General features: G+C 38.2%; 1 long non-coding RNA gene across 1 annotated transcript; it reads right to left on the bottom strand.

The window, feature by feature from the left end:
- Window positions 1-242: 242 nt before the first annotated feature.
- LOC140501592 (uncharacterized) lies at window positions 243-13,401 on the bottom strand. Its single transcript, XR_011966258.1, has 3 exons — window positions 11,005-13,401; window positions 4,049-4,145; window positions 243-3,931 (listed from the first exon to the last, which is right to left on the bottom strand). It is a non-coding gene; the product is annotated as an uncharacterized lncRNA (long non-coding RNA).
- Window positions 13,402-15,713: the final 2,312 nt, after the last annotated feature.

The following is a 15,713-nucleotide window of genomic DNA, read 5'->3' as shown; positions in this document are numbered from 1 at the left end:
TGAAAATCAAAGATGAGATTAATAAGATCGAGCATTTAAAAAAAGCTATTGAACTAATAAATAAATCTAGGAACTGGTTTCATTCAAAAAACAAATAAGAAGATAGATGAACTATTTTTTATTTTTATTTTCAAAAGGAAAGAAGAAAACCAAATATCCAGTATCAAAAATCAAAACAATGAAATCACCACCAATGAAGAAAAAAATTAAAGCAATCATTAGGAAATATTTTGCCCAATTAAATGACAATAAATCTTAAAATCAGAGTGAAATTGATGAATATTTATGAAAATAAATTACTCAGATTAACAGATCAGAAAATAGATTGCTTAAATAATCTCATCTTAGACAAAGAAATTAACAAACCATTAATAAACTCCCTAAGAAAAAATCACCAGGGTCAGATGGATTCATAAGTGAATTCTAGTAAACGCTCAAAGAATAATTGATTCTAATACTATATAAATTATTTGGAAAAATAGACAAAGAAAGAGTCCTAACAAACTTCTTTTATGACACAAATATGGTGCTAATACCTAAACCAGAAAGAGCTAAAATAGACAAAGAAAATTATAGACTAATTTCCCTAATGAATATTGATGCAAAAATTTCAAATACTAGCAAGGAGATTACAAAAATATATCACAAGGATTCTACACTATGACCAAGTGGGATTTATACTAGGAATTCAGAGCTGGCTCAATATTAGGAAAACTATCAACATAATGACCAAATAGATAACAAAACCAACAGAAATCATATGATTATCTCAATAGATCCTGAAAAAACTTTTGACAAAATATAGCACCCATTCCTATTAAAAACACTAGAGGGCATAGGAATAAAGGGAGCTTTCCTTAAAATGATAAGTACTATCTATCTAAAACCACCAGCAAACATTATCTATAATGGAGATAAGCTAGAAGCCTTCCCAATAAGATCAGGGGTGAAGCAAGGATGTCCATTATCACCACAATTAACCAATATAATACTAGAAATGTTAGCTTTAGAAATACAAGGAGAAAAAGAAATAGAAAGAATTAGAATGGGCAACGAAGATACAAAACTATCACTCTTCTGTAGATGATATGGTGGTATACTTAGAGAACCATAGAGAATCAGATAAAAAGCTATTAAATAATTAACAACATTAGCAAAATTGCAAGATATAAGATAAACTCCTCATAAATCATCAACATTTCTTTACATGACCAGTAAAGCCCAGCAACAAGAGATAGAAAGAGAAATTCCATTTAAAATAACTGTCAATAATCTAAAATGCTTGAGAGTCTACCTGCCAAGACAAATCCAAGAACCACATGAACAAAATTACTTTTTATACAAATAAATATTTTTTATACAAATAAAATCAGATAAAAACAGTTGGGAAAATATAAAATTGCTCATGAGTAGGCCAAGCCAATATAATAAAAATGACAATTCTGCCTAAATTAATTTACTTATTCAGTGCTATACCAATTAAACTACCAAAAATTATTTTATAGATCTAGAAAAAATTAAAACTAAATTCATCTGGAAGAAAAGGTCAAGAATATCAAGGAATTAATGAAAAAAAATACAGAGGAAGGTGGTCTAGCAATACCAGATCTCAAACTGTATCACAAAGTGGAAACCATTGAAACAATCTGGTATTGGCTAAGAAATACCGTAGTGGATCAGTGGAATAAGGTAGGTACATAAGACATAGTAGTCAATGACCAAAGTAAGTTAGTGTTTGATAAACTCGAAGACTTCAGCCTTTGGAATAATAACTTACTATTTGGCAAAAACTGCTGGGAAAACTAGAATACAATAGAACACAAACTTGATATAGACGTCTCACACCGTACACCAGTATGATGTCAAAATGGGTGCAAGATTTGAAGGGCAAGGAATAGTCTTCCTGTTATGGGGAAGGGGAAGAATTCATGACCAAAAAGAGATAGAAAGCATTATGAAATGTAAAATAGATCATTTGATTAAAATAAAATGAAAAGCTTTTATACAAACAAAACCAATACAACCAAAATTAGAAGGAAAGCAGAAAGCTGAGAAACAGTCTTTACAGCAAGTATCTCTGATAAAGGCCTCATTTCTCTAATATGTAGAGAACTGAGTTAAATTCATAAGACTATAAGCCATTTCCCAAATGATAAGTGGTCAAAGGATATAAAAAGGCAGTTTTCTGGTGAGTAAATCAAAGCTGTATATAGGCATATGAGAAAATGCTCTATAATACTATTGATTGGGAAAATGCAAATTAAAACGACACTGAAGTATTACTTCACACCTATCACATTGGTTTATGTGACAGAAAGGGCAAATGAAAAATGTTGAAGAGGATGTGGGAAATTTGGGACACTGATACTGTTGGTGGGGTTGTGAACTGATCTAACCATTCTGGAGAGCAGTTTGGAACTATGTTCAAAGGGAAAGCAAACTGTGCATACCCTTTGATCCAGAAATACCACCCCTAGGTCTGTATGCCAAAGAGATCTTAAAAAAAGGAAAAGGACCTACATGTGCAAAAATATTTATAGCACCCCTTTTTGTGGTGGCAAAATATTTGAAACTGAGGGGATGCCCATCAGTTGGGGAATGGCTGAACACACTTTGGTATAAGAATGTAATGGAGTACTAGTGTGCAATAAGACATGATTAACAGGCAGATTTCAGAAAAACCTGGAAAGACTTGTAGGAAAGATTTGACACAAAGTGAAACGGGGAGAACAAAGAAAACATTGTACACAGTATCAGCAACATTGTATGATGATCGACTATGAATGACCCAGCTCTTCCCAGAAACACAAGGACTCAGGAAGGAAAATGCTATCCACCTCCAGATAATGAGCTGATGTACTCTGAATGTAGATCAAAGCATATTTTTTTCACTTTATTCTTTTTCACGTTTTTTCCTTTGATGTTTCTTCTTTCACAACTGTGATTAATATGAAAATATACTTTATGTGACAGCACATGTATAACCTATATCAAATTGTCTACCATTTTCAAAAGAGGGGAGGGAAAAAAATTTGGAACTCAAAATTTGCAAAAATGAATGCTAAAAATTGTCTTGACATATAATTGGGGAAAAAATAAGATACTATTAAAAATAACATGTAATTGGGGGAAAAATAAAACATGCAAAAACAAGGATAAAACTTAATAAGGATATATTTGAAGTCTTACATTTGGGTTAAAGAAATCATCTTCAAAAGTATAGGATAGGATAGGCATGGCTAGAGAGCAGTTTGTCTACAAAATCTTGGAATTTTAGTTAACCAAGTTCACTAAGAGTCAGCTGTTTGATCACAGTAACCACTAAGAAAGTTAATGTGCTCTTGGACTGCACTAAGAGGCACCACCTTGGGAAATAGGGAAGCAGGCCGTGTACTGCCCTAGTTGGACACACACATTTCTGGATGCCACAGTTTAAGGAGAACATTGTTAGCTTAAGAACATCTGGAGGAGGACAGCCAGGATGGCAAAGGGCCTGGAGTCCAAGTCATATGAGATCAAATGAAGAGACTGGGAATATTTAGAACAGAGAAGAGAAAACCTCATTCAAAGATCTGAAGGACTGTTACATTGGAGGGGTTAGAATTATTCTATTTAGCCCCAGGGGAGAGAATCAAAAGTGATGAACGGAAATTACAAAAAGAACAAACAACTTCTTTAATAATTGGAGTTCCCCCAAAGAGGAATGCACTGCCTAGGGAAGTGCTGGGTCCTTAGAGTCTTCAAGCAGAGGCTGACTGTCTCGTAGCTGGGGATGATAGCATGAGAATCCCTTTTAAGGATGACTTGCACAGGCTGGCTGCTGTACGTCTTTCCACCTCTCAGAGTTGTGATCTTGTGCTTCTGAATGTGAATGGGTTTCCCTTCAAAGTTGTTCTCCAAATTTGGAATGGATTTTTCTGGTCTCTGCCATCTAAACAAGTCCATAAACGTAAATAGGCAGGTTTACTGCCCTGGCCCTTCCTCCCACCAACCAAGAGTCCTAACAGGCAGAAACTTCGTGTGAGGTCTGGCTTGGTCAGCGACTTACCCTGGGCTTGAAGCAGGTCATTCCATCTTCCCCTTCAGTTTTCCTCAGCTGTCTAATGAAGGTCCCAAGAGCAGCTTACTTCGCAAAATTGTTGCTGCTAGGAATGAAATAAAAGGTTATTATAAAAGTCTGTAGCTCTAGAGTCTTTGAAAAATGCTGAGGCCTGACAAAACAGCTATGCCAAGGTCATTCTGGCCCCTGCCTGATCATCTGTTCAGCAGGGTAGCTGGCTACAGAAAAAAAAAGAAGAGGAATATTTATATATATATATATATATATATATGTATATATATATATACATATATATACATATATATATACATATATATTTTTTTTTTTCAAAATTGGTGGCCTAAGGGAGGTGACAGTTTGATTTTTTGAACAACATGTTTCAAACTGTAATTTTTCTTTTTCCATTCCTAATATGTCTAGAGAAAATGTAATGCAGAACTTTTCTTCCAGGAAACTTATGTTCCTCCTTAATTTCTTCCTCAGTTTACTGTTTTATATTAAACTTCTTAAGGTAGAGACAGAGGGAGGGTGGAAAGTCAGAAATCAAACAATCAACAAACATTTATTGAGCGCCCGTTATGTTCGGGGCACCGTGCTGAGCTCTGTGGGGGATTTGAAAACCAAACACTGTGGTTATAGTCAGACTCTCAGCCTCCCAAGTCCTAGGCATTTCTCAATGGAGCCCAAGACTGCATTCACTTCTCTGGGTGCAGTATCATACTGTTGACTCATGTATCACTCATAATCCAGTAAATCTTATGAATCCTTTCCACAAAATCCTTTTCTGCTCATAGTTTTCCTTTGCTCTATTGTAGAGTTTATATTTTGCACCCAAATATCAGAAATCACCTTTATCCCTATTCCATTTCATCCTATTTAATCCAACTCAACATTCCAGCCTGTCAAGACCTTTTTTAATCAATAAACCAACAAGTATTTGTTAAGTACCTAACAACTGGTTGGCACAGCGTGAGAGATTCAAAACCAAAAATGATACATCTTCTGCACATAAGAAGCTTACATCCTATGGAGGAGACAACATGTATACAAATAGATACAAAATAAATAAGGGATACTTTTTTGGGGGGAGAGGTGAGGGTGGATGGAAAAATCTGAAAAGGCCTCCTGGAGTAGGTGCTGTCTGAGTCAAGTTCTGAAGGAAGTTCTAAGAGGCAGATATAAAGAGGAAGGTCCTTCCAGTCATGGGGGACAGTTCACACAAGAGTATGGATATAAGGCATAAGTTGTCATATGTGAGGAGTGGCAAGAAGGCCAGCATGCCTGGACCATAGATTGCTGGTAGGGGAGTAATATATAATAGGGTTGGAATAATAGATTGGTGACAAATTATGAAGGATTTTAAATGGCAAGAAGAGAAGTTTGTATTTATCCTTGAGGTGATAGGGACCCAACTGAGTATAAGAATAACATTGTAAGACCTATGCTTCTGTAATATCATATTGGTAGCTGTTTGGGGAATAGAACAGGAAGGATACTGCTTAGAAGGCTATTGTCTAAGTGTAGACAAGAGGTATTAAGAATCTGACCTATGATAAGTGAAGAGAAGGGGATGAATAGGAGAGATGGAAGTCAAACTGACAAGATTTGGCCATTGAAACTGTCCCCTCCACCATTTCTTATGGGATAATAGCATTCCATTACATGTATATGAGATACTTTTTCAGTAATTACAGAAATGGTGGGTACTCTGGGGATGATTACAGAGAAACTTGGGAAGGTTTTTGAGCTAATGCAGAATAAAGTGAACAGAACCAAGGGAATAAGAATAACAATATTTAAAGACAAAAAGGCATGAATGACTTAACTATGATCAATGCAATTACCACCCTTAATCCCAAAGGACTGAAGTCCAAACATTCTACCTCCCTCTTGGCAGAGAGCAATAGACTTAAGACAAGACTATATGTGTGGTGAATGTGGAAATTTACTTTGCTTGACTATGCATATTTAAGACTTTTTTTCTAATGGGGAGAGGTAGGAGGGAGAGAAAATAAATGCTTATTAATTGAAAAAATAAAAGTATGAAAAAAGACTTAATTGATTAGATATGTTGGGTGCAGGAGAGAATGAATTGTAAAGGATGACTACAAGGTTGTGAACCTGCCCTGGGCAATTGGAAAGACAGTGGAAAGAAATAAAGACATTGGGAACAGGGGTGGGTTTATGGAATAATTAATTCTGTTTTGAACTTGAGTGTTTGGATCTTGACTGTCATTCATTTTACTAGCTATCTCTTCCAGCTTTGTGTTATCTCCAAATTTTATAAACATGCCAACTACATATCTTTATCATAGTCACTGATAGAAACATTAAACAGAGTACATCTAAAGAGAACTTCCCAAGACACTCTAGTCTGATGTATATTTATTAGTCTCTACTTGTTGGGTCTACGTATTGAACTAGTTTTGAAGCCACGTGATTGAACTGCCACTTGGGCCACATCTCTCTATGTTGTTCTTAAGACAATATCCTATCAAATTTGGCAAGAAATCAATATCAAACTCACCACTACATAATTTGAAGAATCTACCTTTTTCTCTTATTTTAATAATATGACCCTATTTGTTCATTTCCAATCTTGTAGCACTTTCCCAATTCACATTTTTCCCCCAAGAACACAGACAATAGCTATAGTTCACTCATGAGTAATGAGAGTCTGGTGTATGTGCAGAGTGCTTCTGATGGTGTCTGCTAATATGAAAACGTTGGAGATTGTGCTTCCGGAGGAGTTATGATGACCTGGAATAGAAGCCATGGAAAGACTATGAAGCATGTAGAACTACTACCCATACTATAACTACCTAGTTCCTCTTAATTAAGGTGAATGAGGAAGCTCTTTGGATCAGGTAATATTCAAAAAGACCTAATGGCTTTAGCCACTTCCTTTTGGCCTCAGCACTCTTGAGGGAACTCATTGACACCTTCATTCAAAGAGACACATAAAATGAGTGGGTTCTACATTCCTTGGGAGTTTGAAAGGTCCAAAGGGTGCCTCACTATTCTGGTATTCCAGAATTCATATTTGCTACCATTCAAGTACTGATATACAGAGGTGCAAAGGATGACCTTTGTGAGTGGTTTTCAGAGCTCCAGCCTGACAGTGGTTGAAACAAAGACTCATCTGGAAGAATGCCACTTGTGATCTTGACTTTGGTGGGGCCAATGATACGGAGGAATTTGGCTAAGTTTGGAATGTTCTCCCCAGAGATCAAAGTGATATAGGGAGACTATACCTCTGAAGTACTGGAGGAAACATTTGTATGCTCTTCTTGTTGTTTATTGGAAATGAATATCCTTTTGTAAAAATTATTAACTTTAGCTTCTTTGCTCTGCACCCACATACTTTATACCATCCTTTATGTCTCTGGTTCATGTATCTTCTTTTTCCACGTGACTCTGTGTGCTAAGAGGCAGCATGACCTTGTAGATACAGTGCAAAAAGACTTGAGTTCACATCCTCTATCACTTGTTTTGTAGTAAAGAACAAGTGGACCTGGAGTCTGGTCAATGATTCCTATCAATGGTGGTAACAGAACCAGAGGGGGCTAGAACCCATGGTGGCAGCAAAGAAAGAACCTCACAATATCCTAGAGCCCTGATAATGTAGCAGCCTGGCTGTGAGAATTAGTCAAAGCATACTCCACTACACACATATGTTGTCTATCTCCTCACTTATCTTGCATGTCAAGTAAAAAAAAAAATCACAGAATTACTGAATCTCAGAGTCTGAAGGACTCTTAGAATTTACCTTGTCTAACTCATACCTGAACAGAAACCTCTGCTTGAAGATCTGTCCTATGGGCTTGACTTGTTCCAGAGGTAGCCTGTTTTATATTTGGACAGTTGTCATTTTTAGAGCTGAAATCTGCTTCCCTACAACTTTTACCAAACCTATCTACCTCTGTCCTCTGGGACCATGAAGAACTAATCTAATCCTTCTTCCCCATGGCAACCCTTCAGAAATCTGAAAGCAGCTATGTGTGAAGACTCCAGTTAGTGTCTCCAATGTTATTTTTGTCCCAGGCTAAACATCCTCTGATTCTTAAATCAATGCTCTTAAAGCATCTTCTCTAGTTTTCTCACCATTCTACATGTTTTCCTCTGATCAGGCTCCACATTATCAATGAACTTCCAAGTCCATTGTAATCTTTCAGATATGATCTTAATCAGGGGAGAGACAAGCTAGGCCACACTCTGTAAATGGAACTTCCTGTTAACAATGTTTAGTCTATCTCTCTGAGTCCAATGATTGTTCTTGGTACAACAGAATGGCAGCTAGGTATCACAGTGGATAGAGCACTGGGTCTGGATTCAGGAAGGCCTGAGTTCGAATCCAACCTCAGACATTTAACAATTACACTTAATAGTGTAACCCTGAGCAAGTCCCTTAGTCTCTATTTGACTCGGTAACTGTAAAACGTGGATAATAGCACCTACCTCCCAGGACTGTTGTGAGGATCAAGTGAAATAAAATATTTGTAAAGCCCTTAGCACAGTACCAGGCTAGCTATCGTTATTGTTTTTATATCAATACTTTATCAGCTGCTTTGTGCCAGATTTGTAATCTATTTCTAAAACTCATATTTGTCCTTTATATCTCTGGCTTATGGTTTTTTTTGGTTTTTGTTTTTTTTTTGCCACAGGAGTATGTGTGTCAAGAGGCAGCATGATCTTGCAGATACAGGGCAAAAAGACAGGTTCACAAACTACCTCTGATACTCGCTCTGTAACAAGGGCTGAGTCACTTAATCTCCCTCCAGTCTTAGTTTCTTTATTTTTAAAATGCGGATACAGCCCTGTTGTGAGGCTCAAATGAGAACACGTATGTAAATCACCAAGTCAGCATCAGTTATAATTATCAACACGGATACTCCATTGCCCCTTGTATCCATTCTGTTCCTTTTGGATGAGGTGAAACCTTCCAGAATCATATCACAACAAGTCATGGCCCATTGTGCCTCTGTGATAGTTCTGAGGTTGAATTTGTCTTTTATATTATGATATCCCAGACCACCTTGTTTATTATCTGAAATCTTTACATTTATATAGAGAGATCTGAAATTATTCCCTTCTTGAATATTTTTTCCTGTGAATTTCTGGATTTCTTCCCTGATGTAAATCCTGTGTTGTGTCTACTGCTCTTTGTGGAACCTAAGAAGGTGGAGTAAGTGGCTGCTTTTCTTCTCTCACCTTTATTTTTAATATAAAGCCCTTTTGATCAGTTTTATAAATCTAGTTTTATTGACTCTTGTTAGATACACTCAATCATGAGTTCATTCTTCCTCTATCCTAAATTATCTGCCAAGACTTTAAACTCCATTTTAAACACTATCCTTATCAGCTATTGGCTTGCCAAAGACAATTTTCTCTTCCGATGCTCCTACCTCTGATTGTTAGCAGTGATGAGAGCACGACCCTAAGATATCCAGTTTTGCTTAGTACTTGCCCAGCTAAGTGGAATGGTAGATGGTCTTGGATGTGAAATCAGAGCCTCAGGCTCTGGCTGGCTGTGTGACCCTGAGCAAGTCACTTAACTTTTGCCTCAGTATACTCAATTGTAAAATGGGGATAATAGTAGCATCTTGTTCCCAGGTTCAATGTGAAAATCCAGTTATCCATATTATCTATGTGTAAAATGCTTGGCTAAGCTGAAGATGCTGTAAAAATGCTAGCTCATCTTCACACTCTGTAACAATGCTCTCCAGGTTTCTTCTGCGGCTGTCCCTGCTCTTGATGAATCACAAGAAGTGGATAACGCTTGTCAGGTTTGTTTGTTTTTTAATAGGTTTTGGAAGATTCTGCATACCATTCCAGCATACCTTCCAACTGTTTGTGTTGGCATAACTTATGACCGCTTAGTCTTTCTCAGCGGGAAGCTGCCAAACAGAACGACTCATCTCTTTTTTTCCCTTGACTTTCTTCCTGATAGTGCCTGTTGATCCCAAGAAGTAGGTCATTTTGTGTTTCTTAGAGCATGACAGGCTGGCTCCTACCCCAAGAGTTCAGACTCACCCTTTATGGGGAGAGCCTTAAGGCCCTTCTGTAGCTCCAAAGGTTCTCTATCATTTTTTTCTATCACTTTATTATTTTTTTCTACCCTTCAATCATCTGACAAAGTTTAGGATTCATCAATTTTCCCCTCTTTTTGTTTTTCCTTTGAAGCATTTCCCTCTTTCCAATAAAACTTTATTCTTTAACATCCACAAAACAATAAAAATAGAATGTTGCAAAATTACAAAAAACAAACATGGTCCCAAAGAAGATATGAGAAGACACTTTCCCCTGCCTTTTTGTAGGAGTGAGAGGTCCACAGCAGATATGAACACTACATAAATTTTCAGAATTTTTTTCAATATATTTATTGTTTTTGCTGATTGCTCCCACCTTTTTCTTTTTCTTTCTTTTAAAAAATGTTCTTTGTTTATTGGCTGATTCTCTGGGAGAGGAGAAGGGAATAGATACAGAAATTTAGGAGGCATAAAACAAAAGATACCAATAGATTTTAAAATGATCTCATTCTTTGAGGATAGGTATTCTTCCAGAGGTTTCATTTTTTTCTTTTATGGAGAAACACCTACATTTTGTGCATTTGCAGCTATTACTTGACACTGCCTGTAATTTAACCACTGTGTACTCCCCAGAGGTCACTGAAAATTAACTTTGTTTTCCTTACTTGCTGGAATTGAGACCCATAACTCTTAAAGCTAACTCTCTTGGCTAGCTGCTCTGGCAGACTATTTGTCATGACTACCCGGTAAAGGTTAGGGGAGGGAATTGAGAGGAGTGGGCCCTGTTGCTGCTCAGTTCCTAAAGATTCTCTTCTGCTTTTTCCATCTTTGCTTAGTGATTGATGTGCCTCTTTGCTGCCTCAGCATTTTGACATACTCAAATCTAGCTCCTAGCTGTCCTCAGTCCTCACTTACCTTTGATTCAGCATCCATCCTGTGTGGGGTTAAGCTCTAGTGATCAGAGGCCTGGACTGTGAGCATCACAAGGTCTGAGTTGCAGTCTTAACTCCTCCATTAACTAAGCCAGGTGACCTGACATTGCTTTTTATTTCTTGTTCACTTCACTGCTGTATCGCCAGGGCAATATTCACAGCACTGGTGGTGACTATGAGTATGCCAGAAAAGTTCTCAATCACAAAGTATATAAGACTCTCCATATAGAAGGCAGAAGAAAAACATTTAAATACCAGAAAGCCAAATCCCAGAACCAGAAAGCAAAATCCAAGAAGTTAATAACCATGATCACAGCAGGGGGCAAACCAGTCTCAAACCTCCCCTCCTCCAGTCAGGGCCTTCTCAATTGTCACAATGTTTCAGTCTCAAACCTCCTCTCCCTCAATGAGGGCCTTCTCACTATCAACTGTCACACTGTGTCAGTTGGCCTGAGTTCTTTTCCCTCTTACCCTACCCCACTCACTCACTTCCTACTGGTTCTGCTCTACCCTTCCTGTTTAGTCTCTTCAGTAAGCTCCTCTCACCACATGTGACCCAGGCTTCCAGAGGATCCAAGCAGATCATATTAATGATTAATAGTAATTAATGAGAAAGATCTTTACATTTTAAATTACTATTACATTCGGCCCCAAGATCTTTCATATTCATTACATAGGTCAGTGGGGCAACTGGTATTACAAACACCCCATCATTGTCCCTCAACAAATGGGGCCCAAAATTTTGGGGTAAGGGACGCAGGTCTTTTCTTCCACAACTACTTCCTGCTGAGATTGGATGTAGAGCTGTCCTTGCTCCAAGAGGTTCCATTTGAGAGATCAGTTCTTTAGCTGTCATCTGGAGTTTGGTCAACTTCGGTTCCAGAGATGACACATCACCATCATGAACAGGAGGTGATATCTGGCTTAAGTGATCAGGCATCTGCAGGTGAAGGGTACTAAGCCTGTAGGAAACAAATCTCACAAACAAGTTTAACAGATGAAAAACCAAAAAACAAACAAACAAACAAAACAAAGAAACAATAACCAGAAGCGGGTAGATACAGAGTCAGCTGTAGTTCTGAAGTCCATAAACCCACTATCACAGCCTCATTCATGGTAGAATATATGAGTTAAGCATATAATTTGGTAATCATCCTCTCCTGAATAAACAACAGTAACAGTATTATCTTTCCCATGTGCTATAATTTCCACAGCCTTTGGAACGCAGTCTCGCTTCCGTTTTACCTATACTTTAGCTCCCGATTTTATTCTATCAGTAGAACCTATTCCTTCAATTCCTCTGTTAGTTATTTCAGAAGAAGGGTAAGTTGTCACGAGTGGTCTTGTTTGACAAGGAGTAATAATCACTTGAACTATTCTATCATTTTTACAAAACTGTATGGGTCCACCACCTAAATTTTGGAATGGTACAATAATTTCTCTTTGATAATTAGAATCTATCACTCCAGCAAATACATACATTCCTTGAGCTGCTAATCCTAATCTGAGTTGGGGTTTGACCAACTTCCTAGTCTCCCTGAAGGTGCAACAAACTTGGATACAAGGGTTCAGCAGGATCTGTAGGGATAGTTCTTACTTCTCTATTTCATCTAGTATCAAGTCCCTTTTCTCAGTACATTCTGTATAGTTCATTAGTTGGAATACCATCTATGCTTCTAAAAATCTAACCTAATCTCAATAGAGCAGTAAACAATTCTCTCCTTGTCAGTTTATTCTGATTTTGAATCCACTGGCTATTTACTCTTCTCTCTCTAGCAATGTTATCTTTTCCCCAGTCTCCTAAGTCACCTAACTGTGAAATCTTGTCCAGTACCTCTGAAAGAGGGTGCCCTATTTCCCCAATTATTAGAGTCAAAATCAAGTGCTTGTAAGTAGGAGGAGCCGTCTTCACTATTATATTCCTATGGTAAATTGCAAAGGGAGTATCACAATATGAATCTGTATTTCCAGTCTTCATTACCTCCTCCTTTAACTTTCTTATACAGTCCCTAAGTGTATACCAGGTTCTGTCTCCACTAGGTCACAGTCAGTAGGATACTGCCTACTGCAGCCATCTGCAGCCAAAACTAACAGATTAGTTGTATTGTTACCTCCTTGAGTGTTGTAATCTCTAAAAGTTTGCTGTACAAAAAGATTCTGACTAAAACCTATAAATGTCAGGCAGTCTACAGGATCAATAGCTATTCCTCCAGCCTTGTTGTCACTGATTCTCACCATCCAAGATATTAATGATTCTTCCATCCTTTGGGTGAATTTACTCAGAATTTCTGTGACCTCCCACTGAATAAAATCTTCTATTATTTCCCTAAACACTGAATTACCTCCTTGGTTCTCCTGTTTCTGTCTCACTAGTGGGCATGCTTCTGACTGAGAAACTTCTTCCTCTAAAATTATTTCACTTCCTTTGTCACTGTGGCAACCAGGCTGGGTCTGGCAACCAGACAAAGGTCAGATGTGCATTTCTTTTGTCAGCCTTCATCTTCTTCTGAGCTAAATGAACCGCCTTTCCTTATGCCTGTGATCCCCCAGACTGCTCTTGTGAAGGAGAGTCAGAAAGATGAGAATTCCCATGCAAACTAGCTAACTCTTTTTCCATCTGAATTTTTTCCTTAAGCAGCTCATCTCTGTTTCTACACATAACATGGTAAGCCGTTAGTAAAATCCAGTCTCTCCTACTTACCCCTGCCAACTCCTTCCCTGGTCTTACTGGTATTCCTTACAAACACCTTTCCAAATCTCCAGCTTTCCCCTGTAGCCTTAATTCCCAGTTTTTACAGGCTCCAGTGCTTTTAGCCCATTCCCTTGTTAGTGAGGAAAGTGGTAAATTCTCCCATCCTGGGATATTAATGTCTTCCTCTAAATCATTTCTGCCTCCAAATAGAAGTTTTTTACTTTGCGATCCTGTTCGTGACGCCAAATATATCATGTATATTCACAGCACTGGGGGTGACAATGAATATGCCAGTGTAGTTCTCAACCGCCAGGTATAAAAGACTCTCCATATAGAAGGCAGAAGAAAAACATTTATTTAAACACCAGAAAGTCAAATCCCAGAACCAGAAAGCAAAATCCATCATGGTGACCAAGAAGTTAATAAACATGATCATAGCAGGGGCAAAGCCATTCTCAAGCCTCCCCTCCCCAGTCATGGCCTTCTTACCATCAACTGTTACAATGTATCAGTCTCAAACTTCCCCTCCCCCAGCCAGGGCCTTCTTATCATCAACTGTCACAATGTGTCAGTCTCAAACCTCCCCTCCCCCAGCCAGGACCACCATCAACTGTCACAATGTATCAATCTCAAACCTCCCCTCTCCCAGCCAGGGCCTTCTCACCATCACCTGTCACAATGTGTCAGTTGGGCCTGTGTCAGTTGCCTGCATTGTTCTTTCCCCTCTGACTTGACCCCACTCACTCACTTCCTCCCAGTTCCTCTCCTCCCTTCCTGTTCTGCCTTTTCAGAAAGCTCCTCCCACCACATGTGACCTAGGCTTCCAGGAGATCCAAGCAGATCATATGGGCCTATTAATTAATGAGAAGGATCTTTCCATTTTAATTTACTATTACAACTGCTCTATTTACCTTTCCTCCTTGAGAGCAGGGGTGGATTTATTCTTTGTTCTTGAGTCTCCATTGCCTAGCACAGTGCCTGGCAGGGAGCAGACACTTAATATATACTTTAAAATCTATAGATTGATTGTTCTTTGTCTTCACTACTATTTTCTGAAATGTTTTATCCTAGTTTTCCTTCCCAAGAGGTCAGTCCTAGTTACACCCTGGTTCTTCTTTACACAATATTTCTGTTTCATATCACTTGCCTCTTTTCAACAAACACAAAGGAATGGGACACTTTAACACATTGTACCTTGGGGAACAGAAATGTAGTGTAGGGGATCAGGAAATGTCTTCCAGTTAGAGAAGAAAAGATTCAAGTCTCCCCCCACCCCCCCAACACATACTGTATGTATGAGTGAGCCTGGACAAGTTGGTTAACTTCCTTATGTCCCAAGCAATCCTCTTCAATGAGAAATTGCAAAGCTGGTTTGGTTCTCTATCACTATAGTGAGAATTTTCACGTGCAGATCCCTGCTCAAAAGAAATCACAGCTCTGGAACAAAAAAAAAAAATTAAAATTAAGTTTGTTAACACCTATGAATGGCACTATAGTCACTAATCACATGAGAACTAGGAGGGAAGCTTTCTAGTTCAAGTCTTCCATTTTAAAGTCAAGGAGACTGAGGTTCACAGAGCAGTGTCAGCACCTAGTAGAGTACCTTACACTTAAGAGGTGCTAAATAGGTGAATATTGTACTGAACTCTGTCTTCTTGGTCTCTATTTATGACTGCGATTTCTTGGAGACTTGGAATTGAGGAAGTTGTCTTCCATATAGACTGCACCCTGTCTGGGATGCACCCAAACTTATACTCACAGTTTGAATTACTTAGGAATCCTAGCTTCAAGGTTCTCTGGGAATCCAGACTCCTAAAACTATAGCTCACAAGCAACTAGACCTATATTTACCTTTAGTAGTCAACACAACACGATCAGCAGAAAATGGCATAGTAAGAATAACTACAAAACATTCCTATAAATCAAATACATGGCAAGAGTAGAAGAGTGGATGCACACATAAAGTTCACAGATCGACAAGGACAGAACAAGAGAATACT

The sequence above is a fragment of the Notamacropus eugenii genome, chromosome 4 (genome assembly GCF_028372415.1).
Source record: "Notamacropus eugenii isolate mMacEug1 chromosome 4, mMacEug1.pri_v2, whole genome shotgun sequence".
NCBI lineage: Eukaryota > Metazoa > Chordata > Mammalia > Diprotodontia > Macropodidae > Notamacropus > Notamacropus eugenii.
The sequence above is the reverse complement of the archived record's forward strand: the minus strand, read 5'-3'. Positions and strand labels throughout refer to the sequence as shown.